Here is a 27705-nt window from a genome sequence, read left to right on the forward strand (position 1 = left end):
TCATTCCTGGCCTTCTCTATTTGCTCACACACTGTTGTAGATATTTCGCATAATTGCTCAGCCTTAGCAAGTTTTTGACATAAAAGTCTGATCTGAGACAGTAATGCGCCATTTATTTGAGTTGCCTCTGCTCTGAAGACTTTCACATTCTGTGTGCTCTTGATACCTTCGAGCTGTGTTGATAGTTGAGCTATTCGCTCATCTTTTGATTTCATCATCAGCTCATTTGATGCTTCCAACTGTGACAATGCCTCCGACAATTCTTTTGCCTTCTGAGTTTCACTTTGGTCTATCCTTTGTCTTTCAATTTGCAGTTGCTGGGTTAACAAATTGTTCTCTTGCTGTTGAGCCAGCAACTGCTCTTCCACCTGTGCTGCTTTGTTTTTCGCCTCAATTACCTCCGCCTGTAATGCATATATTTCATGGTCCTTAGTCTTCAACAGAAGACTTACCTCTGATGCTTTGTCGATAGTTGCTGCAGAATAAGCTCCCGCGAATTGCGACAGCTTTGTTAGATCATCGGAGGGATCCAAATCCTCCTTCCAGACCATATTGCCCGTGACTGTTTGCTCAGGAAAGATAGAAGGTTGATCAAGCCTTCGTCTTTTCTTAGAGCGCTTGATAACGGCTCTATGCTTTGGGCTATAGAAAATATCCAGGGGAGGAATTTCTTCCACGTGGAGAACAATTTGATCGGAAGGGTCCTTATTGATAATCTCAACATCCTGTGAAATGGGTGGGCCGCTGGTTCCTCCTAGAACCTGAGAAGAAGTGATATCGGGCGCATTGCTTGTTTTAGAGGAGCCTGTGTCTTTGGAGCCTTCCTTACCACGGATAATGGAATCGAATTGATTCCATTGTTTAATCAATTCAGGATCAATGGAAGATTGCTTATGGGCTTTGCTTCGTTCTTTCTCTTGTTCTAACTTCTGCTGTTCTTCAAGTGATTTTCGCTGCTGCTCCTCTTGCGTTTTCCGCTGCTGCTCCTCCAATTCCTTTTTCTGCCTATCTGCTAGTTCTTTCTTTAATCTTTCTTTTTCCTTCTTCTTCCTCTGCTCTTCTTCCCTCTGTGTCTTTTGCTGCCTTTCTATCTACTCCTTTTTCTGCCTCTCTGCTTGCTCTTTTTTCTGCTTCTCAGCCTGCAGCTTTTTCTGTCTTTCCTCCTGTTGTTTATCCTGTTCTTTAGTTGTAACAGGAGGTGAATGTATCTGTTGCCGACCAGGCTCGCTTGAGGAAGACGTTGGGGTTGTGGATAATAACTCTAGGGGCAGAGTTTGCAACCTCTGCTCCCTAAGTTTATTAAACTCAGTCAACGCCTCATCGTTGTATTTCATTATGGCAAGCTGTTTGACTTGGCTTATTGTCTCGGCACCTACGAACAAGTCATCGAATATATCCTCTTGATGATCAACTTTTGTTAATTTTGCTTGTTCTAGGGCAATGTAGGCAGTTTTCTTTGGATCATAGAGTCTGCTTGGGAGAGTGGCCAGGGATAAAGCTTGGATTTTTGCTGCTTCTTTTTCTGCGTGCTTGTAATTAAGCAGAGTAAAAACCCCAATTCTTAAAGGAAAAGAGGGCCAACCTTTCTTCTTCTCTTCTTTGAGAGTTTGTGTGACACTGTCGGCCATAATCTGGTAGCAGATTTCCCGGGCTAACAGCTTGTCTGGGATATACAAAGGGAGGACATGTGGCCTAGCCTTACTCCCAAAAACTCTGATATAGGAGAAATACTCTTCCCCAAACCAACTCGCTACGGCAGGTAAGTCAAAGGAGGCTTCATAAGAAATTCTGGAAATGGGTCTGTCAAAAATAGAATAGTAAATGGGCGCCATGAAACCATTACAAATTTGGTACAAGTGGTCCTTGTAAGAGGACTTCCACAATTTCTGATGGTATAAATGAATGGGTGTTAGATCCTGGGTGGTCCATCTCCAACCGAGGACAGGAAACTCAGAATTAAGACATAGGGTATCCATAATGTAAGCAGAATAATAGAATGGAGGGATTTTCCTTTCGGAGACTATAGTTTTGTTTCTGAATTCACAAACAGCTACGACCAATTTATCGGAAAGAATAGTGGCCCAGTCCATGATTATAGAATTGATAGCCGCTTCCATTAGGGGAACCATGTCAATATTGATATTAACAGAGTCATGTAATCCCCACAATCTACACATCATAATCCCCGCATAGCAATAGGGAGAAGCCAAAGAAACGTTGGAGTACTTACCCGAACTTTCATGCTTGTGCTTGGCTGGGTTCTGCCTCCAATCTCGGAGGGGTTCGGATGGTGATTCATTTTCTTTTGCGAATTTCTCCACGAAGGCTCTGTTGTAGACTAGCTCCGGTTCAGGCAGATGATACATTCGCCTCAGGTCATCAGGCTTGAATGACCCGAAAATCCTTCCGTCCCTTGTATGGAAAGTTCTATCAGTGATGGGGATTTCTTCGATTGCCCAGCGCACCACGTCTGTGTAAGGGAGAACCTGCTCTCTGGCCGCTATTCTGTGTAAAAAGGAGTCGGCCAAGTCTTTGAGCATTGCATCAGACTTCCTTAATACATCTACACTAGCCGTTCTCACTGTCACTTTTGGTTGCTCGGCCTCCAACAGATTATATGTGCCTTGCCATGTGGTCCTATGAAGACCAGCGCACGTAGTGTCCGAGATTAAGCCTTTCTTTGAAATTGGAGCAGCTTGACCTGCAACAGATGTTGTAGTAGAACCAGAACTCCTCTTATTTTTCTTCCCCATCATGTTCAGGCTTTCTTCAACAAACGAAGTCTACACAAGTGCGAGAGAAATCGTAACACGAGGAATAATGAAGACAAAGCATAATTGGAAAGGTATATATCACTTGAAGCGTGGCGCTATTAATCTTCAAAAAGTGGCTGCGGATCCAATCACTGGTAAGAGATTGCATATGCATTAATGGTGATTTTAAGGCTTGCTACCCATTAAATGACCATTTACGCTGTTATTCAGTTGAATGACCATCCAACGCGTGCAACAGATATGATATGCCTTGGACGCAAGTATTCGTTAATCGAAGGGGCAAGGTTATTAAATACGCATGCATTACCTTATCCCTGCATTTAACGGCATTTTGAAATCTGCGCCTTATCAACCGGATTTAAATATAACTTTAAAGCTTAAAACAATCACTTTTTGAAAATGCCGATTACCGATGAACAATGTCGCATCGCATGGGGGGAGAGTGTTACATTATCGTTTGAAAGTAGCCCTGGCGAACGCCGATTGCGATATCGCATTGGACTAGCATATGAACACATTACCAGATACAATTTAAGTGATTTGCCGAACTCCGATAGCGAATTCGCATCGCATCGGGGAAAGAGGTGGGCGCCTTATAAAAATGCATGGGATACCGCCGACGGCCGATAGCGATATCGCATCGGGTTGGGGTTTATAACTTAACGCGTTTTCTCATAAGAGGCAGTGCCGATAGCCGATCACCGATATAGCGTCGCATCGGGGTGTGAGATATGTGCTCTTTTTGTGTATGCCATGAATACCGCCGATTGCCGATAACGATATCGCATCGGCAAAGGCCAAAGTGCCGTTTAAGTGCGTCTCTCTTGTCACTGCGATATGCGATCTTGCGATCGCTTTATCGCAATAACAAAAGATTGTTTTATTTTTCGGTAACATTGTTATTCGAAAAAGGCTTCATTTTACATACTTATTTGATTATCATGGCTTTTTCGAACAAATTCATTAATACCAATTAATTTCTAAAAGGGACCCATTTCATACGTTGATTATTTGTAAATACAGATGATATGAAATGGGGGGTTGTTGTAGGACACAACAATTGGCGATTCGTTGGTAGAACCAGTTATCTCTGAAATTAACATAAACATTCAAGTCTTTTATAAATAGAAACTCAATCAGAAGGAGAAATTTCTAATATAACTAGATATTCATGTGTTCTGACAAAAGTGAATTCTATTTTGTTAACTTCGTCCCATTAAGTTTAAAGAAACCAAATACATAAAAAGTTTCTAAAATAAGTCTTTATTGGTTCATAATGATAAAAATAGAAAACTTTCCCATATCAGCTTTTATAATTAACTCCTTTGTCATAGGTAGAGCCTCTGTTGCCAGCAGACATTTATAGTCTCGACAGGGATACCTTTTAACCATAATATTGTCTACTTTTCCATTCACATAAGAGTGTGATTAACAGAACGAATCCATAAAATGTTTTCATATTTCACTTCTTCATCTGTTTTTCTTTGTAATAAATAAGATAAAAAGCCACTGTCCTGGTTTGGTAGCCAGCTTATGACAATGCCATTCACTGGTAATAAGTTAACTGATCAAGCCGGCTCGTGATGAGACCCCTTGTCTTGAAATTTCAAGCCATTACCCTATTTTGGTAGGCAGTATTGGTAATGTCAGTTAAGCTATTTCCCTATGAACATGGTAAGCAGGCTTATGATAAGACCTCTTATCTTTAATCTTTTATATTTTAGAATTACACTCTGAATAATCACATCCTTTAGTGAATGGGGTGAACAATTTTCTCCTTAAGAGCCGATGGATGACAAGTGAAGAGTTGAAGATACTGAAAAATGGTTTAGCCTCTATTTCTTTTAACAGATAACCTTTGGAGACTATTTTGGAAACAGAAAATGATTCAGAACTTTTACCTCCTGAGAGGAGTCTTCAAAATTTAGATTAAAATTTCAGAACACAAGGATATCTAATTTCCTAGAAACTATTTCTTTTGAGTGAGGATTCTATTATCTAGAAACAAGTATTTATATTATTTCTGTGAGACAGCTTTCTTAAACGCAACAAAAGGTCAATGTAGGTACTCTACAGTTTTATTTCCTACTAATCCTACAAACTACGCAAATCTAAAAAAGGAGAAGGGGTTACCTTCTCAGTTAAAGAATTTCTTCAGGACCAGGCCATTGACGGGGAGAGAATCTCTCAACCCTGATAAGCTTTGCAATATAAAAGTTGAATGGCCTATCTTTTCACAGATCTGAAATGGTCCAAGCCACATTTTCTGAAATTTGGTATGCTTTCCTTTATCCTCATGGGCCTTGTCCCATTTGAGAACTAAGTCACCAACTTGAAGTTGTTTGGAAGAGGATGATGCTGAGTCAAAAGATGCTTTGATGATTTGTTGATGCTTGGCATGAGTGATTCTGGCCTTTTCCCTTTCTTCTTCTAATTTGAGAATTTGGTCATGTCTAAGTTGGATAGAAGAAGACGGAGTCTCTTGAATAAACTGCACTAGGGCTAAAGATGGAAGAACAAGATTTGTAGGCAACACGGCTTCTTTTCCATATACCAGATTGAAAGGAGAGGTCCCTATTGAAGCCTTTTGTGTTATTCTATCAGCCCATAATGCAAAGACCAAAGATTTATGCCAGTTTCTATGATTCTGTTCAACAGTTCGCTTAATGATTTTGATGAGGTTTTTATTAGTAGATTCGGCTAAACCGTTTCCCTGGGGATAGTAATTGGAAGAATATTTCAGTTTAAACCCCCTTTTAATAGCAAAATCATATATAGCGTTTCCTGAGAAATAAGAAGCATTATCAAAAACAAGAGCGTTTGGAACACCGAACCTGGTAATGATGAATTGGTCGATGAACTCGATGATTGCCTCTGCATTTGCTGCCTTCAAAGGAATAGCCTCTACCCATTTAGTAAAATAATCAGTAGCGGTAAGGATATACCTATGTTGTTTGGAAGATGGTGGAGTAATTTCCCCGATGATGTCTAATCCCCATTGTTCGAATGGCTGTTCAATGTTGACAGGTTGCAGAGGGAAAGCGGGTTTTCGTAATATCCAGCATGAATAATCTTATGAGCTGTTGTGTCGGCTCCAAAATGTCCTCCAGCTGGTCCATCATGTAGCTCCTGCAGAACCTTTAGTGCTTCAGGTTTCTCAAGACATCTTAGCAGGATTGAATCATAATTTTGTTTAAACAACACATCATCAATGAGAGTGAAATTCTTAGCTTTCAACCTAATGGCCCTTTTATTTTTGTAAGATAAATTTGGAGGAGCGTAACCGTTCTTCAAATAAAATATCAAATCAGCATATTGAGATTCAGAATCAGTGACACTTATCTGATTGATGGATTTAATCTAATCTTCATCGCTTGATTCGTGAATGTTTGATGCTCCTGCCAATATCCTGCAAAAACCTTGGCCCCTAACAATCTTTGCTGGCTTTATTTCTAAGTCATACTCTTGAAGCGTTGTAACCCAATTGGCTCTTTTTTCACCCAATTCTTTCTGAATTAGTAGTTGTCTTACCGCTGGGAAAGGAACTACTACTTTCGTGTGGGTTTTCAAAAGGAAGGGTCTATAATGTTTGACTGCTTTGAACACAGCAAAGGCTTGTTTTTTCACATCTGAATAATTCAACTCGGAACCTTGAAGATTTGAACTGAAAAATGATATGGGTGCTTCTAGGTTGTTATCATTCAGTTGTGTGAGTACTGCAGCATATGAAGTGTTGGATGCGATAGTATATAGTGTAAAATGATTAGAAAAATTCGGGGTATTCAAAGCTGGGGCATTGATTATTGACTGTTTGATAACATCAAAAGCTTGCTTTTCTTCTGATCCCCATTTGAAGACTGAATTCTTCTTGATCATTGTCTGAAGAGGTAATACAATCTGTGAAAAATCTGGAACAAATCGTTTGACAAAATTAATCTGACCTAAAAATGACTGCATTGATTTCTTGTTATGTGGGAAAGGGATTTCAGAAATTTCATTAATCCGATCAGGATCAATATAAATACCATCTTTGGATACTATAAACCCGAAGAGTTTTCCTTGATCTAGAGCAAAGAAGGACTTTTTTGGGTTTAGAGAAATACCATATCTTTTGCATCTCTGAAAGATCTGATTTAAGTCGTGCAAATGATTATCTCTTTTTTTAGAATACACAGTAATATCGTCTAGGTAGACGACTACTGATCGATTAATTAACCCTCTGAAGGCCATGTCCATAGCTCTCTGAAATGTTGCTCCGGCATTTATAAGACCAAAAGGCATTTTCTGATATGCATAGGTTCCCCATTTTGTCCTGAATGTAGTTTTGAGCTGGTCATCGGGATGTACCAGAACTTGATTGTACCCTGAAAAACCATCTAGAAAAGACATCAATTCAGAACCTGCCACCGATTGGAGAATTTGCTCCATAGTGGGCAATGGGAAGTTGTCTTTTAAGCTCGCTTTGTTTAAATTCCTGAAATCAATACAAATTCGAATGTCGCCATTTTTCTTCCTGACTGGCACCATGTTAGAGACCCAGTTTGAATGTCGGACTGGAAAAATAATTTTGGCTTTTAAAAGCTTATTAAGCTCCGACTTAATCTGGCTCTCCAAATTTGGGTGTATTTTTCTTAATTTTTGCTGAATTGGTTTTTTATCAGGAAGCATAGGAATGGTATGCTGGATAATAGATGTATCGTATGTCTTTAAGTCATCATATTTCCAAGCAAAAACCTGTTTGTTCTTTCTCAACAATTTAATAAATGCTCCCTTTTCATTCTGAGATAGTCCTGTTCCTAAATTGATGTTTTGAGGAGATTCGTTGGTTCCTAGATTTATCAATTCAAACCTAAGGGTAGAACTTTGAAGCTTTGTGTTGATTACAGGTTTAAACCTGTCTTTGATATCGTAAAGATCTTCTAATTTTACCACTGGTTTGGGGATCGAATTTTCTTTGGGCACTCCTTTCATCTGGGAATCATGATCATCTTCCTCAATAACTTGCTTATCATAAGAATTCTCAGAAGTTAAAAACTGCAAAATATCATCGTCATGATTAAATACTCTCCAATTAGTGACATTGTCGGGAATTGAAGGTCTGAAAAGTAATTCTATGGAAAATATATCAAGGCTGTAGTCTTCAGAAGGTAGAAGCTTTGAAGCTACATTGGCTAGCAAATCTGCGGCTGCATTTTGAGATCGAGGTATAGAAGAAATGTTGAATGCAAGAAAGTGTGAGGTAAGTTCTTGAACGAGCGATTGGTAATGTTTAAGGTGAGTCGAAAGGCAATGAATTGCATTTCTAACCTGTTTGACAATTATTTCCGAATCGCCGAAAACCTTTAGATATCGTACCTCCAAACCGATTGCTTTATATAATCCTTGGATTAAAGCCTCATATTCGGCTGTATTATTAGTGCACTCAAACTCTAACCTACAAGACAACATTGTCTTTTCTCCTTGCGGACTAACCAATATACATCCAGCTCCTGAACCTTCAGGGGACTTAGAGCCATCAAAATACAGAGACCAAAATAAAGGAATATTAACAAAAGTATCTACATTTTTCTCAGCATCATTATAACATCTGGACCTATCAATTTGTGAAAAATTTTCTATTTGAGATGTAAAATGATTAACTAAAAAAGGAGATGGTTGGGCAACAAAGTTGCCAAAGAATGATTCTGCCGAATAATTCCCCAAAATGTTATTGTTGAATGCCACAGGTTGGTTTTCTTGCTCGAATTCAGTAACTGTGTGGGTCATATGTTTCTCACGATCGATCCTTATCTGATTTGGCTTTCCCTTGTAGGGAAGCCACATATGTGACCAATCTGTGGAAATATACCCATGTAGTTTTTCGGACCAATCTCTGCTTAAAATCAAACCATAAAATTCAGGTATGTCTGCGATTAAAATGTCAATTCTCTGGACAATTCTGGGGTCGGCTGACAACCTGATGGTTACAGAATTAATTTCTCCCACAACCTGCACTTTAGTTCTATCCAACTGTACAATATGAATTGCAGACTTCTGGGGTTCAATGTTCAGCTTAGAGCAAACTGAAGCTGGCATTATATTAGATGAGGCCCCTGAATCTATTAAACAGTTGTGTAGGTTTCTATTATAAATCTCATAAGTGAGCAGGAAGGGTGGAGTGTGAGAATTTGATTTATCTCCGATTAAGACTGAATCAGTAATTTCAACCATACCTGCGGGAGGTTGGCCTTGATCGTTGGCGGCTCTTGTACTGGGAAGGGGAGTAGAGGGAACAGCGTTTAATTCTTTGAGAAGTAGCTTTTGCTGATGTTTCAGTTTACTAAGTTCAAACATGGTTATATTTGCCTTGGTTTTCTTCATATCATCAACAATGTTATATTCCATTGAATCGGATACCACTAGAGTCTTGGATGTTGAAGGAGCACTAGAAGTTGAAGGCTGATTTGAAGGAACTACCACAGGTGACTTCTTTAGGGGAACTTTTTCTTTTGTTGTAGTAGCACTTGCGCTCCTCTTCTTTGAAGTTGCCTGGGGGAGTTCAGAAGCAATTTTACTTCTAGTAGTAACCGGGAAGGCTTCTTCTTCATTCTCAGTATCAGAGTTTGGGAGTATAAAATCCCACATTCCGTGACATTCAGCCACTTCTTCATCATCATCGGTCTGTGGAGGTGTTTCCTCTTCCTCTTCTTCTTGGTCTGAATCGGCGTTAGATATAACATTAGGTGGCTTTGATTCGGATTTCTTAAAAGTCCTAAATGGTCTTTTGCTTGAAGTTTCGGCCACTTGCTTTTTAATCTCAACCATTTCATTAGACAATGTTTTAAGGACCTTCTGTAAACCTTCCATGTCATATGGGTCCTTGGGGGTTTTCTTCTTGGAATCTTCTTTAAACGAGACTTTTTTAGCTTTTCTATCTTCTAGAGCAGCTTTATTTTCAAGAGCATTGATGCTCTTTTCAACTGCAAGTGCTTCTTTCATATTTTCAGCTAGGGTAGGTTTGCCAGCCCTGTCCACAAAGATAGCTATGTTGGCGGGTAGGGCAGTGATGTACCATTCGCTTCGGATTTGCTCACTTGGTTTAGAAGCGGTAGGGATTTTATTCAGTAGTTTATTAAATCTGGCATTAAATTCTTTTATTGGTTCCCTGTGCTCTATTCTCAAATTGGAGAGGTCATTTATTAAAGTTGCTAGGGACCGGTCGTCTCCATACTTGGTGAGAAACTGCTCTTGGCATGTAACCCAACTGGTAATCGAACCAGAGGGTAAGGAAAAATACCAGGATCCTGCTGATCCTTGTAAAGTATAAGGGAACAGTCTTACTACGACATCTTGCTCTGTCACTCCTTTTAGATTAACTGCTAACATGAAGTTGTTGATGTTTTCTTCGGCTTGGGTTCCATTATCTGGATTAAATTTAGGCAGCCATTTTTCGGGAGCATCTGGTAGATCATGTAATGGTCCAGGCATGTTGACAGCACCCGGTCTAGTCCATGGATCTGCCATTATGCTAGCGACAGTGGTTGTCACTACTGTCGGGGTTCCAGATGTTTGGTGAGGTATTGAAGAGTGAATAGGTTGGGATATTGAGGCTCCTGTTCCCTGATGAACAACAACTTGTAATGGAGGGGTGGGTGGTTGACTTTGCAGATGAGGAGATGAAATGGATGATATGGAAGAAAAATCCCCACTGTCAGATCCTTCAGTGTTTTTCTTTGGCTTTTTCCTTTTGGGTAAAGGAAACTCAGTAGGTTCAATACCAAGTTTTTCGCTCTGAAGTCTGGTAAGAGGATGAGTGAGATTGAACTGCGAAGTCGCACTGCTTTCTGATATCTCAGATTTCTGTGGTGAGATCGAGAAGCTCTGAAGTTTATGGATTAGAGACTGAACTTCAGGAGATTCAAGACTTAGTTGTTCTGGGATATGATGGGATTGAGCAGTGGTGATAGATTCCTCTTCTTCTTGGTTATAGGCTGGCGAACCAGTATGTAATTGAGAAGAACGAGGAGATTTGGAGGGAGAATTACTCTTAGAACGACTTGCCGATTTGGGTCGGCTTGCCATTCACAGTTGGCCCTCCTTCTAGCGCCAATTTTGTTGAGGCCTCGAAAATCGCTGCCACAACAAAGGGGATACCACCCGGTCCGGACCTTAATGCAGCTCCTTTTCCGTTTGGAATAGTGGTTCCGACTGGGGATAATGGGACCAGTTTCCCAAGAAGTATAAGTGAATGGGATGGATGAATGACTTATGAGATAAGATGGTAATGAGCGGACAGCTAAACTATAAACAAAATGTAATAACTATAATCGGATCCCGGGACTTATTACTAGGCAAAGCGTAGCGTTTGATGATCTGTGCTTTAAGGCAGGCATATAAATGACTCTAACACTTTAAGCATAGACGTTTGAACCATTTAAACATTGCTCTGCATAATTAGTTATGCAGAGCGATTAGAGCGAATTACTACGCTTAATCATTCATATCATTGATACATGCATGAGTGAAAGAGATAAAAAATCAACACAAACATTCAATAGTGAAGTGAAATGACGATTCGCTGTTATATCGCATACATGCATTCAACAATAGCAAAGATAATAACACAGCAATTCATATAATCAGAAAGAACACAGATACAGATAATAGTACCATGTAAGCTGATCGATCAATCCAGTACATCAATCACTATGTCGCAGTCCTTCCTTCCAATCGGAAAGCATTCCAAACAACAGACAGTCGTGCGCAATTGTATAAAACAGCCTTCTAATCAAAATTCAGAACCATTGGTCGAGTTTCACAAAAAGAATATAGACTGAAGCACAATAGTGCTAACTTCAGCCTTTAAGTCTTATTACAAAATTTTACGACCCTTTCCAAAACAATGAAAGGGTCTATAAATACTATACTAATCTAAATATCTAAACAACTGAAAAGCTATTAAATTGGCATCAATAAATGTTTGTTCCATCTTTTTTGGCAATCTGGCAGTTGGCGGCAATGCTTCATTCGATGGGTTCTTTGCCTTTACTCCTTAGCTGACATATCGCCAGCATTGGCTTTACTTCTGGTGGAGTGTTGAGACGCGAAGTTAGCTGAGCATCATATGTAGCATCTTGAATGTCGAGGATCAGGTATCCGAGGGCATCTGTTAAACACTTGAGAGCAGACCTTTGAGTATGTGGCTTGATTAGAAAGAGCCAATATGCATCAGAGGTTAAAGTATTTACTCCGGTAATTAATTTCCTCTGTTCCTCCAAGTCAGGATAACTTGATTCTTCAAGCATACCTGCTGTTGTTATGCTTCCAGGTGTGCACTTGGAGATCATGTTCACCAAATAAAGTGTATCATTGACTAGGTCGATCATATTGCTGGCAATTATTTTACACCTGGAAGCCGCCCTTTCTGCTTTCATTACCTGAGTGTTCCATTCCGTGAAGAGGATGTCTTTGTACATTTCATGGATTCGGGACAAATTCGCCGCTTTCCCTTCGTCAGTATCTTGCCACTCAATATAATCGGATATGGCTTCTTCGGCCTGATCTAGCTCATTCCTGGCCTTCTCTATTTGCTCACACACTGTTGTAGATATTTCGCATAATTGCTCAGCCTTAGCAAGTTTTTGACATAAAAGTCTGATCTGAGACAGTAATGCGCCATTTATTTGAGTTGCCTCTGCTCTGAAGACTTTCACATTCTGTGTGCTCTTGATACCTTCGAGCTGTGTTGATAGTTGAGCTATTCGCTCATCTTTTGATTTCATCATCAGCTCATTTGATGCTTCCAACTGTGACAATGCCTCCGACAATTCTTTTGCCTTCTGAGTTTCACTTTGGTCTATCCTTTGTCTTTCAATTTGCAGTTGCTGGGTTAACAAATTGTTCTCTTGCTGTTGAACCAGCAACTGCTCTTCCACCTGTGCTGCTTTGTTTTTCGCCTCAATTACCTCCGCCTGTAATGCATATATTTCATGGTCCTTAGTCTTCAACAGAAGACTTACCTCTGATGCTTTGTCGATAGTTGCTGCAGAATAAGCTCCCGCGAATTGCGACAGCTTTGTTAGATCATCGGAGGGATCCAAATCCTCCTTCCAGACCATATTGCCCGTGACTGTTTGCTCAGGAAAGATAGAAGGTTGATCAAGCCTTCGTCTTTTCTTAGAGCGCTTGATAACGGCTCTATGCTTTGGTCTATAGAAAATATCCAGGGGAGGAATTTCTTCCACGTGGAGAACAATTTGATCGGAAGGGTCCTTATTGATAATCTCAACATCCTGTGAAATGGGTGGGCCGCTGGTTCCTCCTAGAACCTGAGAAGAAGTGATATCGGGCGCATTGCTTGTTTTAGAGGAGCCTGTGTCTTTGGAGCCTTCCTTACCACTGATAATGGAATCGAATTGATTCCATTGTTTAATCAATTCAGGATCAATGGAAGATTGCTTATGGGCTTTGCTCCGTTCTTTCTCTTGTTCTAACTTCTGCTGTTCTTCAAGTGATTTTCGTTGCTGCTCCTCTTGCGTTTTCCGCTGCTGCTCCTCCAATTCCTTTTTCTGCCTATCTGCTAGTTCTTTCTTTAATCTTTCTTTTTCCTTCTTCTTCCTTTGCTCTTCTTCCCTCTGTGTCTTTTGCTGCCTTTCTATCTGCTCCTTTTTCTGCCTCTCTGCTTGCTCTTTTTTCTGCTTCTCAGCCTGCAGCTTTTTCTGTCTTTCCTCCTGTTGTTTATCCTGTTCTTTAGTTGTAACAGGAGGTGAATGTATCTGTTGCCGACCAGGCTCGCTTGAGGAAGACGTTGGGGTTGTGGATAATAACTCTAGGGGCAGAGTTTGCAACCTCTGCTCCCTAAGTTTATTAAACTCAGTCAACGCCTCATCGTTGTATTTCATTATGGAAAGCTGTTTGACTTGGCTTATTGTCTCGGCACCTACGAACAAGTCATCGAATATATCCTCTTGATGATCAACTTTTGTTAATTTTGCTTGTTCTAGGGCAATGTAGGCAGTTTTCTTTGGATCATAGAGTCTGCTTGGGAGAGTGGCCAGGGATAAAGCTTGGATTTTTGCTGCTTCTTTTTCTGCGTGCTTTTAATTAAGCAGAGTAAAAACCCCAATTCTTAAAGGAAAAGAGGGCCAACCTTTCTTCTTCTCTTCTTTGAGAGTTTGTGTGACACTGTCGGCCATAATCTGGTAGCAGATTTCCCGGGCTAACAGCTTGTCTGGGATATACAAAGGGAGGACATGTGGCCTAGCCTTACTCCCAAAAACTCTGATATAGGAGAAATACTCTTCCCCAAACCAACTCGCTACGGCAGGTAAGTCAAAGGAGGCTTCATAAGAAATTCTGGAAATGGGTCTGTCAAAAATAGAATAGTAAATGGGCGCCATGAAACCATTACAAATTTGGTACAAGTGGTCCTTGTAAGAGGACTTCCACAATTTCTGATGGTATAAATGAATGGGTGTTGGATCCTGGGTGGTCCATCTCCAACCGAGGATAGGAAACTCAGAATTAAGACACAGGGTATCCATAATGTAAGCAGAATAATAGAATGGAGGGATTTTCCTTTCGGAGACTATAGTTTTGTTTATGAATTCACGAACAGCTACGACCAATTTATCGGAAAGAATAGTGGCCCAGTCCATGATTATAGAATTGATAGCCGCTTCCATTAGGGGAACCATGTCAATATTGATATTAACAGAGTCATGTAATCCCCACAATCTACACATCATAATCCCCGCATAGCAATAGGGAGAAGCCAAAGAAACGTTGGAGTACTTACCCGAACTTTCATGCTTGTGCTTGGCTGGGTTCTGCCTCCAATCTCGGAGGGGTTCGGATGGTGATTCATTTTCTTTTGCGAATTTCTCCACGAAGGCTCTGTTGTAGACTAGCTCCGGTTCAGGCAGATGATACATTCGCCTCAGGTCATCAGGCTTGAATGACCCGAAAATCCTTCCGTCCCTTGTATGGAAAGTTCTATCAGTGATGGGGATTTCTTCGATTGCCCAGCGCACCACGTCTGTGTAAGGGAGAACCTGCTCTCTGGCCGCTATTCTGTGTAAAAAGGAGTCGGCCAAGTCTTTGAGCGTTGCATCAGACTTCCTTAATACATCTACACTAGTCGTTCTCACTGTCACTTTTGGTTGCTCGGCCTCCAACAAATTATATGTGCCTTGCCATGTGGTCCTATGAAGACCAGCGCACGTAGTGTCCGAGATTAAGCCTTTCTTTGAAATTGGAGCAGCTTGACCTACAACAGATGTTGTAGTAGAACCAGAACTCCTCTTATTTTTCTTCCCCATCATGTTCAGGCTTTCTTCAACAAACGAACTCTACACAAGTGCGAGAGAAATCGTAACACGAGGAATAATGAAGACAAAGCATAATTGGAAAGGTATATATCACTTGAAGCGTGGCGCTATTAATCTTCAAAAAGTGGCTGCGGATCCAATCACTGGTAAGAGATTGCATATGCATTAATGGTGATTTTAAGGCTTTCTACCCATTAAATGACCATTTACGATGTTATTCAGTTGAATGACCACCCAACGCGTGCAATAGATATGATATGCCTTGGACGCAAGTATTCGTTAATCGAAGGGGCAAGGTTATTAAATACGCATGCATTACCTTATCCCTGCATTTAACGGAATTTTGAAATCTGCGCCTTATCAACCGGATTTAAATATAACTTTAAAGCTTAAAACAATCACTTTTTGAAAATGCCGATTACCGATGAACAATGTCGCATCGCATGGGGGGAGAGTGTTACATTATCGTTTGAAAGTAGCCCTGGCGAACGCCGATTGCGATATCGCATTGGACTAGCATATGAACACATTACCAGATACAATTTAAGTGATTTGCCGAACTCCGATAGCGAATTCGCATTGCATCGGGGAAAGAGGTGGGCGCCTTATAAAAATGCATGGGATACCGCCGACGGCCGATAGCGATATCGCATCGGGTCGGGGTTTATAACTTAACGCGTTTTCTCATAAGAGGCAGTGCTGATAGCCGATCGCCGATATAGCGTCGCATCGGGGTGTGAGATATGTGCTCTTTTTGTGTATGCCATGAATACCGCCGATTGCCGATAACGATATCGCATTGGCAAAGGCCAAAGTGTCGTTTAAGTGCGTCTCTCTTGTCACTGCGATATGCGATCTTGCGATCGCTTTATCGCAATAACAAAAGATTGTTTTATTTTGGTAACATTGTTATTCGAAAAAGGCTTCATTTTACATACTTATTTGATTATCATGGCTTTTTCGAACAAATTCATTAATACCAATTAATTTCTAAAAGGGACCCATTTCATACGTTGATTATTTGTAAATACAGATGATATGAAATGGGGGGTTGTTGTAGGACACAACACCACCTTAAATCATGTTTTTCATGTGTGTTTCTTATGTGTGATGATCTGTTCTATTTTTACTGCACCTGGTTTCTATTTATATGGTTAATGAATATAAACATATGATGAATTAACTGAATCATAAGTTTGTTGGATATACTCTAGTTTCATTAAACACAGTTCTGTGTACACGCGAGTTCCCTTAACTAAAGTATCGTATATGTAAATGAAAAAATAATTGATTTGCTAATACTGATTCACCCCCCCTCTCAGTATTATTTCCAACAACTCTGGTACTTTTTCAATTTGTATTGAACTTCATCTCTGTTTTCATTTAGTTCAACAATCTGATTTATTCTCCTTGAAAAATCATTAGGTTCATCTGTTGAATCTTGCAGGAATTTTAAAACAAGGAAGGCCAAATTAGTAGGGAAGATTGAATCTTTCCCATAAACTAACTGGAAAGGAGATTTTCCAGTAGACCTCTTTGGAGTAATTCTGTTTTCCCATACTGCATAAATTAAATGAGAGTCCCAGCTCTTTTTATGATCTGTTAGAGTCTTTTTTATTACCTTTACCATACTTTTATTTGAAGATTTAGCAAGTCCATTACCTTGTGGGTAGTAGGGAGTTGAATGATGTAACAGAATCTGATATTTCTGGCAAAACTCAATCATTTTAACACTAGAAAAAGCTGTTGCATTATCAGTGACAATTTGAGTTAGGCAACCAAATCTAGACAAGATGTTCTCTTCAATAAATTTGATTACTATTGAATCAGTAGCATTTCTCACTAGAATTGCTTCCACCCATTTAGTGAAGTATTCTGTTGTAGTGAGGATCCATTTATGTTGATTACTTGAAGTAGGATGAATCTCTCGAATAAAATCTGATCTCGATTGGCTAAAAGGTTCTGAGACTATTGATGGAACTAGTGGGAGCGCTGCCAATTTTTGCTTACTAGCAAACATTTGACAATGAACACAACCTATAACCTTTGCTCCTACTTGTAAGAACAATGTTGGCCAATAAAATCCTCCCCTTAATATCTTATATGTTTTTCCTCTCCAAGCATAATTTCCTCCACAAAATCCTGTATGAAACTGGTCAATGATTCCTACAGTTTCTAATTCTGTTAAACATAATAACAAAATATTTAGTGGGTCTTTCTAGTACAAATTTGTATTTATGATACAGTACTTGACTACTTTCAGTTTGAGAGTTTTACACTGGCTTTTGGAGAATGATGTTGGACATTCAAAATGGATCAAGAAATTTACAATGTCTTGGTACCAATTTGACAACATAAATTTATCATTAATGTGTAAGGGGTTGATATGATCTGAAGGTAAAGGTTCTTGTGGATTATTTTCTTCAGGATGAAGGGAAGGTTCTTGTGGATTATCCCCTTCTGCAAGGACATAAGGTTCTTGTGTATTCTTCTTATTTGAAGTTTGAGAAGGTTCTTGTGGATTATTCCCTTGTATCTCTAAAACAGAATTGATTCCGAGCACTTTACAATTGGATTTAGCTAGAAGCTTAGCTAACCCTTGGCCTTTTACTAGCTTTATAGGGTTATAGTTAGATCAAACTCCATTATTTGAGTGATCCATCTACCTCTCTTTCCATCAGTGTCTCGTTGAGTTAAAACAGTTTTCACAGCACTGTTAGGAATATAAGAAATAATAGGATAATGTAGGACATACATCCTGAATGATTTCAGGGCTTGAATAAGAGCATAGGCTTGCTTCTCAATTATTTCATACTTAAGCTCGAAATCCCTCATATCCTTACTGAAATAGGCTATGGGTTGGTCATGGGAATCTTCGTTCTTTTGTAGTAGAATAGCATCAAGGGTTGTTTCTGAGGCAAAGGAAAAGATACTGAATGGTTTATTGTAATCAGGGTTGGCCAAGGTGGGAGATTCAGAGATAGATTTCTTGATCTTATCAAAGGCATGCTTGGAAGAGACAGTCCATTTAACTTCATGATCCTTTTGGAGCATGTCAGTTATATCTTTTACAATCTCAGCATAATTTTGGATGAATCTCCTTAAGAAATTAATCTTGCCTAGAAAAGCTTGAATCTCTTTCTTATTTCTAGGTAAGGTCAATGTTTCAATGGTAGACACATGTTTAGGATCAATGACCACTCCTTATTTTGAAATTATATGGCCTAGCAGTTTTCCTTCTTTGATAGCAAATAGAGACTTTTTAAGATTCAGTGATATTCCAAATTTTCTACACCTGCCAAAAACCTTCATCAAGTGCTTTAGATGTTTCTTATCAAATTTAGAAAAAAAACAGTTATGTCATCAAGATAAATAACCACAAAATTATTCACATGACCCACAAAAGCTACATCCATAGCTCTCTGAAATGTTTCTCCAGCATTGGTTGAGCCAAATGGCATCCTAGCATATATAAATATACCCCAGGGTGTAGTAAAGGTTGTCTTCTCTCTGTCTGCGGAATCAACATTTACCTGATTATAGCCTAAAAAACCATCAAGCATAGAAAGTCTTTGTGCTCCTGAAACCATTTGAAGTCACTGATCCATTTAGGGCAAAGGATAGTTATCTTTTAATGATGCCTTGTTCAAATTTCTAAAGTCCACACAAATTCTAATTTCTCCATTATTTTTTCTAACAAGAACTAAATTTGCAACCCAATTAGAATATCTAAGAGGGAGAATGATCTAGGCATCTAGAATTTTCTTAATTTCCTTCTCTACAGTTGGTAGAAGAGCTAGATTGATCCTCCTAAGTTTCTGTTGATAGGGAACTGCTTCTGGCTTTAAAGGAATCTTATGTTGTATTAATGAAGTATCATAGGTTTTTAAATCAGCATAGGTCCACGCAAAAACATCCTTATAATTTTGAAGTAACTTAAGATATTGAATTTTGATCTTAGGATCTAGAGATGCACAGATTTTAATGTTTTTAATATCATCATCTATTGCAATATTAATTTCTTCTATGTCATCTTGTAAAGAAATGGACTGAGGGTTTCCGAGGACATAATTCTGATCAAACAATTTTTCTAAAGGAATGAGGCCTTTGGGAATAAAATTGTTAGACAATTGAACAATGCCATGATCAGCAATTTTTGAATTGAAATTTGAAGTATCATTTTCATTTGCATTTTCATCTATTTCTGTTCTATCTTCATCAATTTGTAGAACTGAAAAATGATCTATAACCTATAGAAAAGATTTCAAATATTCATCATATTCAAATAGCTGCCAGTGTTTTAGATTGTCTGGGATGGATGGTCTGTACTTGACTTGTATTTGATAGAGTACATTGGTCTGATCAGGGATTTTAAATGAACTAGCAGAAACAACTAAGGCATATGCATGAATATTCTGATCTCTTGGAATGTAATTCAAATTAAAAGCATCAAAGAAGTTTTCTACTGAATCCCAAACTTCATTTTGACAAGACCTAAGTCTAGGATGCTTAGTCTGGCAAATATTTCTCACTTGTTTGACAATAAGTTTTGAACCTTTAAGCTTTTGGCTAATTGGAGTCCTAAAAGGAAAGCTTCATATTTAGCCACATTATTGGTAACTTCGAAGTCGAGTTTGCATGATTGGGTGATATTATCTTTTTTCTAGTGAAATCAAAACTACCCCAGCTCTTGCCCCCGTATTTTGTACAAGAACCATCAAGGAATAGTTTCCATACATCAGTTTGATTTGGTTCAGCACTTTCAATTACATCTTCTATTTTAACTTGAGTTTCATGTATTTGGTTTGAAGAGAGTTGAAAGTAACCAAAATCCTAATCAATTGCATAAATGGGTTGGTTCCTTGGCTGGTCTATTTTGCAAACAGTGTGCACAAATCTTACATCTCTATATAACCTTAGTTGTTCTCCCCCATAAACTGGAATAGTGGCATAAGACATATCCATCTGAAGAGTTCCACCTAATTTGGCACAACACAACCTAGAAAGGAGCATTCCAAATTAGGGAGGGATATATGTGACAACTATATCACGCACTACACATTTCACTAGAATTTAGACAAGGGTGACTACTAAATCCTTAATCAATCCTAAGCAAGGCACCCTTTTAGAATCAAAGGTGTACAAGTCATGATAGGATCTCCTTATGTCAAGTTTCAAATGGTCCATGATATTTTTTGGCATGAGGTTATGTGATTCTCCAAAATTAAGCATACAATTATATAAGATGGAATCACTTGTCTTAAGAGTTACATAGAAAGGAGGCACTATCTCATCTATCATATCTGAGCTAGGACCAAAGACAACTATTGGTGTTTCATCTTGCAGACTAATGATATCACTTTTAGCATCAACCGAGGTGTTTTGTATCCATTTGGAGACTTGATTTTTATACCCAGGGTTTTTGGAAAGTTCTAAAAGTGGAATTGGTATTTTAACTCTTTCTAACTCTTTTTCAACATTAAATGTAGTCAAAGCATTTTTATCATTTTGAGCAGTCTCAATTAACGGATTTAATGGTCGAGCAACAATTGTTTGGGTTCAACAACCTTGGTACGAGTTTCGACTATTGGAGTCTCCTTAGGAGGTCTTCCAGGGCCAGGTCTAGGCCTAAGATCATATATCGTGTTCAACTCTGCAATTAAAAATTCAAATAAGGCATGGTATTTAGAAACCTGTGAGGATTCTTGATCTTCTTGAACCTGATTTTGTTGTGAGAGAGGAATCATAACTGTTTGATTAGAAGAAGTATCCATGCTATTGATATCTTTAGTAATAGCCACAGTATTTTCATCAAGATGTTGGTCATCTATCAGTAAATGAGTGGGAACCTGTTGATCATTACTAAATCTCTAAAGAATTTGTAGTTGTGGATTCCTTCTATACTGACCTTGATTTTGATTTTGGGGTCTAGTAACTATTTGTTGAATTGTCCTAGGTTGAGTCTCAATCTTGGAAATTCTATTAGATAGATTTATAAGAAGAGAAGTTATTTCATCTATTTTAGAATCTTCAATTTTAGTCTTAGAAGAACTAGAGGAACTAGAGGCTTCTTGAATAGATTTGAGTTTTCTTTGGGCCTTTTCCTCTTTAGCTTTCAAGTAAGTCGAAGCAGCCCTATTTGCTTCCACCTCTATAGCATTTGTTTGCATATCTTCAAGATTTCTTGAAGTTCTATCTCTTAGCATTACAGCAAAATCATCGTCAAAGGCTTTATAAAACCTAGATTTAGCTGCTGCTACAGGGGGTTTACAATCAAGGGGCATCTTATGATAAAGTTTGTTGAAACTTTTGATAAAATTTGATACAAGTTCACCAAATTTTCTTTTAAGTTCTACAAATTCAATCAGAAATTAAAGAGGGTCTTTCTTTACACCCCATTGGTTTTTAAATATGTTTGTAAGCTCTTCCCAATTTCTAATGGAATTTACAGGTAACTACCTAAACCAAATTCTTACATTTCCTTCAAGTGACTGTACAAACAATCTCATGTAAACATTTTCTTGTTCAATATTCATGTTGTCTGCAAAGTCTAGAAAAGCTTGAAGATGGTCCTCAGCTGTGGGACCAGTTTCTCCATTATACCTAGGAAGGTATTTCAAGTATCCAGCTGGGAATGCATCGAGGTTAGTAGGTAAGACTAAAGATGCATATCTAGCCTGTACAATAGGTTGGAATGACATAGTAGAAGGTGGTGTATGAGGTGTTTATGTGGATGAAGAAGAAGAAGATGAAAAAGAGGAAAAATAAGGTGATTGAGGGGGTGTGTGACTATGTGGAGGTGAAGAACGAGGAGATCTCCTAAATGACTTTAAAGCAGTATTAAGAACTAACTTTGGGACCTGTGAAGGAACACCCTCTTTTGTTTCAAAGAGTGGATTTGTATATACAGAGAAGGTCTCTTCAAGTTGTTCAGAAGTAGAGGCTTCACCTCATTCAGAAGTGGAAGGGAATGAATAAGTAGTAGGGGACATGAAATCTATGGGTTTATATTCAGGTAAATGAAAACCCAAGTCAGACTCAGTTTTAGGTGATCCTAGTGGTAGAGGGGGTTTGTTATGAACCCAACTCAAGAAAAGATAGAAAAGATAGATCAACGCCTTAGAATTCAGCCTCTTCGAGGGGGCAACCTCCTTTACATTACATAAATGAACAATTCTTGGATGATACAAATGACACAACCTCCTTTCTATATATAGGAGTCTAAGGAGCCACAATATAATCCAGCCGACCTAACAATAATAATATAAAGCCAAAAAAATAACAATAGAGGGATTCTATGGGGCACAAAAATAACAATATGGGGGTAATAGGGGCACAACAATATAAATAAGGGGTATAACTACAATAGTAATGGGGTAATCACTAGTATTATAGGGACCCAACATGCCCCTCTCCTTCAAAAAAGTGTTGTCCTCAACGCTTGAGTAGTTCTGGATACTTCTGCATAAAATTCTCATCCTCCCATGTGGAATCTTCAGCGGATAAGTTCTTCCACTTGATAAGATACTCTGAAATTGATCGATTTCATAGCTGTCGAGTTCTTGTTTCTGTGACTGCTTCCGGTTCCAATATAATTTTTCCTTCCTCATCAAGTTCTGGCAATATTGTTTGAATTGGGAGCTTGTCACCTATAACCTTCTTTAAACATGAAACATGGAAGACTGGGTGCAATCGAGAAGTTGCAGGAAGCTCCAATTTGTATGCCATAGTACCAATCTTTTGCAACACCTTGTATGGACCATAATACTTTGGTGATAATTTATTATCCTTCTTAGCTTGCTTTAGGGACATTTGCTTATATGGTTGTAGCCGTAGGAATACCCAGTCACCTACATCAAAACTTCTTTCACTGCGATGTTGATCTGCCTGTTGTTTCATTCTATTTTGTGCCAACACGAGGTTATCCTTTAAGAGTTGGAGGACTTGTTGTTGATGTTCGATGTGATGTTCCACTGCCTGAACCTTAGAATTTTCTCTTAAATATGATGTGATGGATGGTGGTTGATACCCATAAAGTGCCATAAATGGGGTCATTTTTGTTGCTGTATGGAAGGAAGTGTTATACCACCATTCAGCCAGAGGCAACCATTTGACCCATTGTGTCTGTTTATCAAATACAAAGCAACGAAGATATCCTTCCAAACATTTGTTTACTATCTCAGTTTGCCCATCAGATTGAGGATGATAAGATGAGCTATGAGCTAACTGAGTACCAAGACAAGAAAATAATTCTGTCCAAAAATTTCCAGTGAAAATGGGATCTCTGTCACTTACAATAATCTTTGGGTTTCCATGTAGCTTTTGAACTGTTTCCATAAATGCAGTAGAAACTGTACTGGCTTTAAATGGATGTGATAATGCACAAAAGTGTGCATACTTGGTAAGTCTGTCAACTACCACCATGATGACACTCTTTCCCTCAGACTTGGGTAAACCTGTGATAAAATCCATTGAAACCTCCTCCCAACGTTGGCTTGGAATGGATAAAGGTTGTAATAGACTCGGTGTCTTAATTGTTTCAAATTTATTTTGCTGGCAATCCAAACATTCCGCCACAAACTTTTGAATATCTGATTTAAGGCCATCCCAAAAAAATTCCTTCTTAACCCTGTGGTAAGTTTTTAAAATTCCTGAGTGCCCTCCTAAGGGAGAAGTGTGCAATTCCATAAGAATCTTTTGTTTTAGCTGGGAATACTTACAGAGGTATAAGCGATCTTTGTACCATAACGAATCATTTTGCCAGCTAAATGTATCAGAAGTACTGGAATCTTGTTGTAGCTTTCGAATAAGTGCCCACACTTCTTCGTCATTCTTCCATTCCTCCCTTGCTTCGTTTATCCAATCTGGTTGGGTAATAGAAATGGCACACAACAGTGCTTCCACATCCTCATCCTTTCTTGAGAGTGCATCTGCCACCACATTTTGCTTCCCTTTTTTGTAGATGATTTCAAAGTCATAACCCAACATCTTTGTGACCCACTTTTGCTGCTCTTCAGAGGATAATCTTTGTTCTAAAAAGTATTTAAGGCTATCATGATCCGTTTTTACCTTGAAGTGTCTTCCCATTAGGTAGGGTCGCCATTTCTTAAGTGCATGGAGTATTGCCAACATTTCCTTCTCATAAATAGCTTTGCTTAAAAACTTTCCCTTGATTGGACGACTTTCAAAAGCAATGGGTCTTTCATCTTGCATTAGAACAGCACCAATTCCATTTCCTGAAGCATCACATTCCACAATAAAGGTTTTTGTGAAGTCCGGTGTAGCTAAGACCGGTGCTTGGCACATTGCCTCTTTAAGATGTTCAAAGGCCTTTGTTGCTTCCGAAGTCCATGAAAATGAATCTTTCTTCAATAATGTTGTTAGAGGTGCTGCTATTCTCCCATAATTCTTAACAAACTTGCGATAATACCCTGTCAACCCAAGAAATCCTCGCAGATGCTTTATGGATGTGTGGATTTTCCATTCCTTAATGGCTTTAATTTTGCTAGGGTCTACCTTAACTCCTTCATGAGATACAATATGACCCAAATATTCCACCTCCTGGACTCCAAAGAAACATTTGGATCTTTTTGCATATAATTGTTTCTCCTCCAATAGTTGTAGCACCCTGTCAACATGTTCAACATGATCCTTCCAAGACTTGCTGTAGATTAGTATATCATCAAAAAATACTAACACAAATTTTCTAAGGAATGGTTTGAAAATTGAATTCATCAAACCTTGAAATGTTGAAGGTGCATTGGTAAGGCCAAAAGGCATGACCAAAAATTCATAATGACCCTCATGAGTTCTAAATGCCGTTTTTGGAATGTCTTCAATCTTCATTCTGATTTGATGATATCCCGAACGAAGATCCAACTTGGTGAAGTAAATTGATCCATGCAATTCATCCAGTAATTCATCAATAACAGGAATGGGGAACTTATCTTTAATAGTGAGCTTGTTGAGCTCCCTATAATCTGGACACATGCGCCATGATCCATCCTTCTTGTGCACCAATACTACTGGAGCTGAGAAAGAACTTTGACTCGGTTGAATTATACCAGCCTCTAGCATTTCTGCAACCATACGTTCAATTTCACTTTTTTGGACATAGGGATATCTGTACGGCCTGATGTTTGGAGGAACACTTGCTGGAATCAGATGAATAGCATGATCATGATCACGCATAGGTGAGAGACCCTTGGGAGTCTCAAATACCTTGGAATGATTGTCCAAGACTTTTTGGAGATCTAGAGAAATAGATGATTCCAATGTGGAAACATCTAGCGAGCATAATTGTGCAATTACACTTCTTTGCTCCTTTCTTAGAAGCTTTGTCATACCATGAGAGCTGATTATCTTTCCTGGTTTCCCTGCAATACCCCTTAATTCAACTTCCTTTCCTTCCGAATAAAATTTGATGAAAAGTTCTTGAAAAAGCTATTGTACCCAAGGATTGTAGCCATTGGACTCCTAGTACAACATCCACACCTCCCATTGGAATGGAAAGCATTGGGCAGATAAATTTGGCCTTCCAAGAGGGTCAAAGTCAGCCCAAAATAGATCGGTCAAATGAGTCAAAGGATAGAGAAAATTCTGCTCTAAATTCTACAGTCAAATCTAAAATCAACTCGACCAACCTATCCCGATCACCTCAAAAACTGTCAATCAATGTAGCCTCCAAAAATCATAATTTTTCCCACTAGAATGAAGTCAACACTGGTCAAAAGCACCCAATTCAACACTGGTCAATGTTGTCCTATTTCCTAAAATTTTCAGCCAGCAAACTAACCTATAAATTCATCCTCATTTCATACGTGCGAGGTAGAGAAGACTGCCTCCAAGTTGTACGAACCAATCAAGAGAGGAGAGAGAGATATATATGATGAGATGAGAAATGTCCAAATTAGGAGAGAGGTCACTCCTATTTATACACTTTTTTGAGGCTAAGGAGACACATCTATTGGGCTTATGAGCCTACATTTGACTGAGGTTGACCTTGACAATTTGTGCATGAGAGAGAATAAATTCAAAATTCCATTTATGCTTGTTAGAATGAGATGATCTTTATATCAAAATTGGACCTCTCGAAAAGAGGAATCCAATGCAATAATAATCTCCATCATATTAGTTTTCCTAAGGTGGAATTTTTCCCTAGTTTCCAATTTTAACACTCCCTCTCAACTAGGGAGAATTTTACCTGCCAGTCCATCTGTCATCATCATGCCATCCTGTCATCTTATACCATCCTAGTCATAATTTCCCTGCTTTACTCTACTCTACTCTGCTCTTCTCTTCTTTGCTGAACCATGAAGTAATAATGAAGAAGAAGTGATCGAGAGTGAGTCATAAGATCATATCATTCTCCATTAACAAAAGTCAGTCCTTGATCCTAGATCAAGTTATTGAACACCATGCATCCTAGTCATAGGGAGTATGATAGTACACAATGTGTCCATCAGTAGTGCTATGGTCCCTAACCATATTTTCCCAACACATTAGCTAGATGAGAGGTACTTCCCATGAGTCCTATACTCTATAGGTAGGATGTGTGCTAGGGCATCGATAGGAGAAGGTGAACCACTTGTCTTGCTCATATGACATAGGATAAGGTGAACAACTCATCCTATGCATATGTCTATCATATGGGAAGGTGAACCACTCACCCTACATGCATGTGTCTGGGTAGGGGAAGGTGAACCACTCACCCTACACACATGTCAACCATAACGGGGTATCACAGGGGAAGGTGAACCACTCACCTTGTATCTAGTGCACCATTAGGGCAAGGTGAACCACTCACCCTATGGTTGCTCATAGCTCCAAGAAGTACCCCAAGCCTCCAGGAGATCACAGAACTCTATGTACAACTCATACAGGAACCTAATAGGAGGTTCATTCCATGAATCTAAGTCTCTCTCGAAATGTTAAGAATTTGACCTTTCCCAAAGGCTTCGTGAGAATGTTTGTGACCTTATCATTCATCCTAATGTGTTGGAGCCTTATTTCTCCCCGTTGTACCATATCTTTGATAAAGTGGTACCTGATATCAATGTGCTTCGAGTAGTCATGGAGCCACATAAGAAGGCAGTTTTGACATCCTTCTGGTGTAAGCTCCATCCTTGCAAAGCGACAAGGGCTATGATCAAACAGATGGTGGTATATCGGGAAACTGGTGAAAATATCTCATCATAGTCTACTCCTTCCTTTTCCAGCTTCACATCCCTGATAAACACCTTCATGATTTAAGTTAAATTCGAGCATACTTGTGACCATATTCCTTACATCAGTTAAGGCTTTGAAATGAAGGTGAGAAAATCTTTGGTGCCATAATTTGGATTGAAGAGAAGCATCACAAGTCATTTCTCCCAATGGACTTCCTCCAACCTCATAGAGACCTTCAACCCTGAACCCAAGAGTGAATGCATCTCTTAAGTTCCTTTTCCAAACATGAGACCAAGTCCTTTTTTAGATCAGGTACATATAGTACTTCTTGTAAATGAAGATTTTGACCTTGATTTAAGTGGAGAGTAACAATCCCAATTCATTTTATGGGATAAGTGGCATTATCCCCAAGTATAATATCCATATTCGTCTTCTTTTCAACCAAGTTTGAGAGA

This window comes from Pinus tabuliformis, chromosome 5_1 (genome assembly GCF_031772625.1).
Source record: "Pinus tabuliformis cultivar Carrire ecotype Pingquan chromosome 5_1, CPIR1, whole genome shotgun sequence".
Classification (NCBI taxonomy): domain Eukaryota; kingdom Viridiplantae; phylum Streptophyta; class Pinopsida; order Pinales; family Pinaceae; genus Pinus; species Pinus tabuliformis.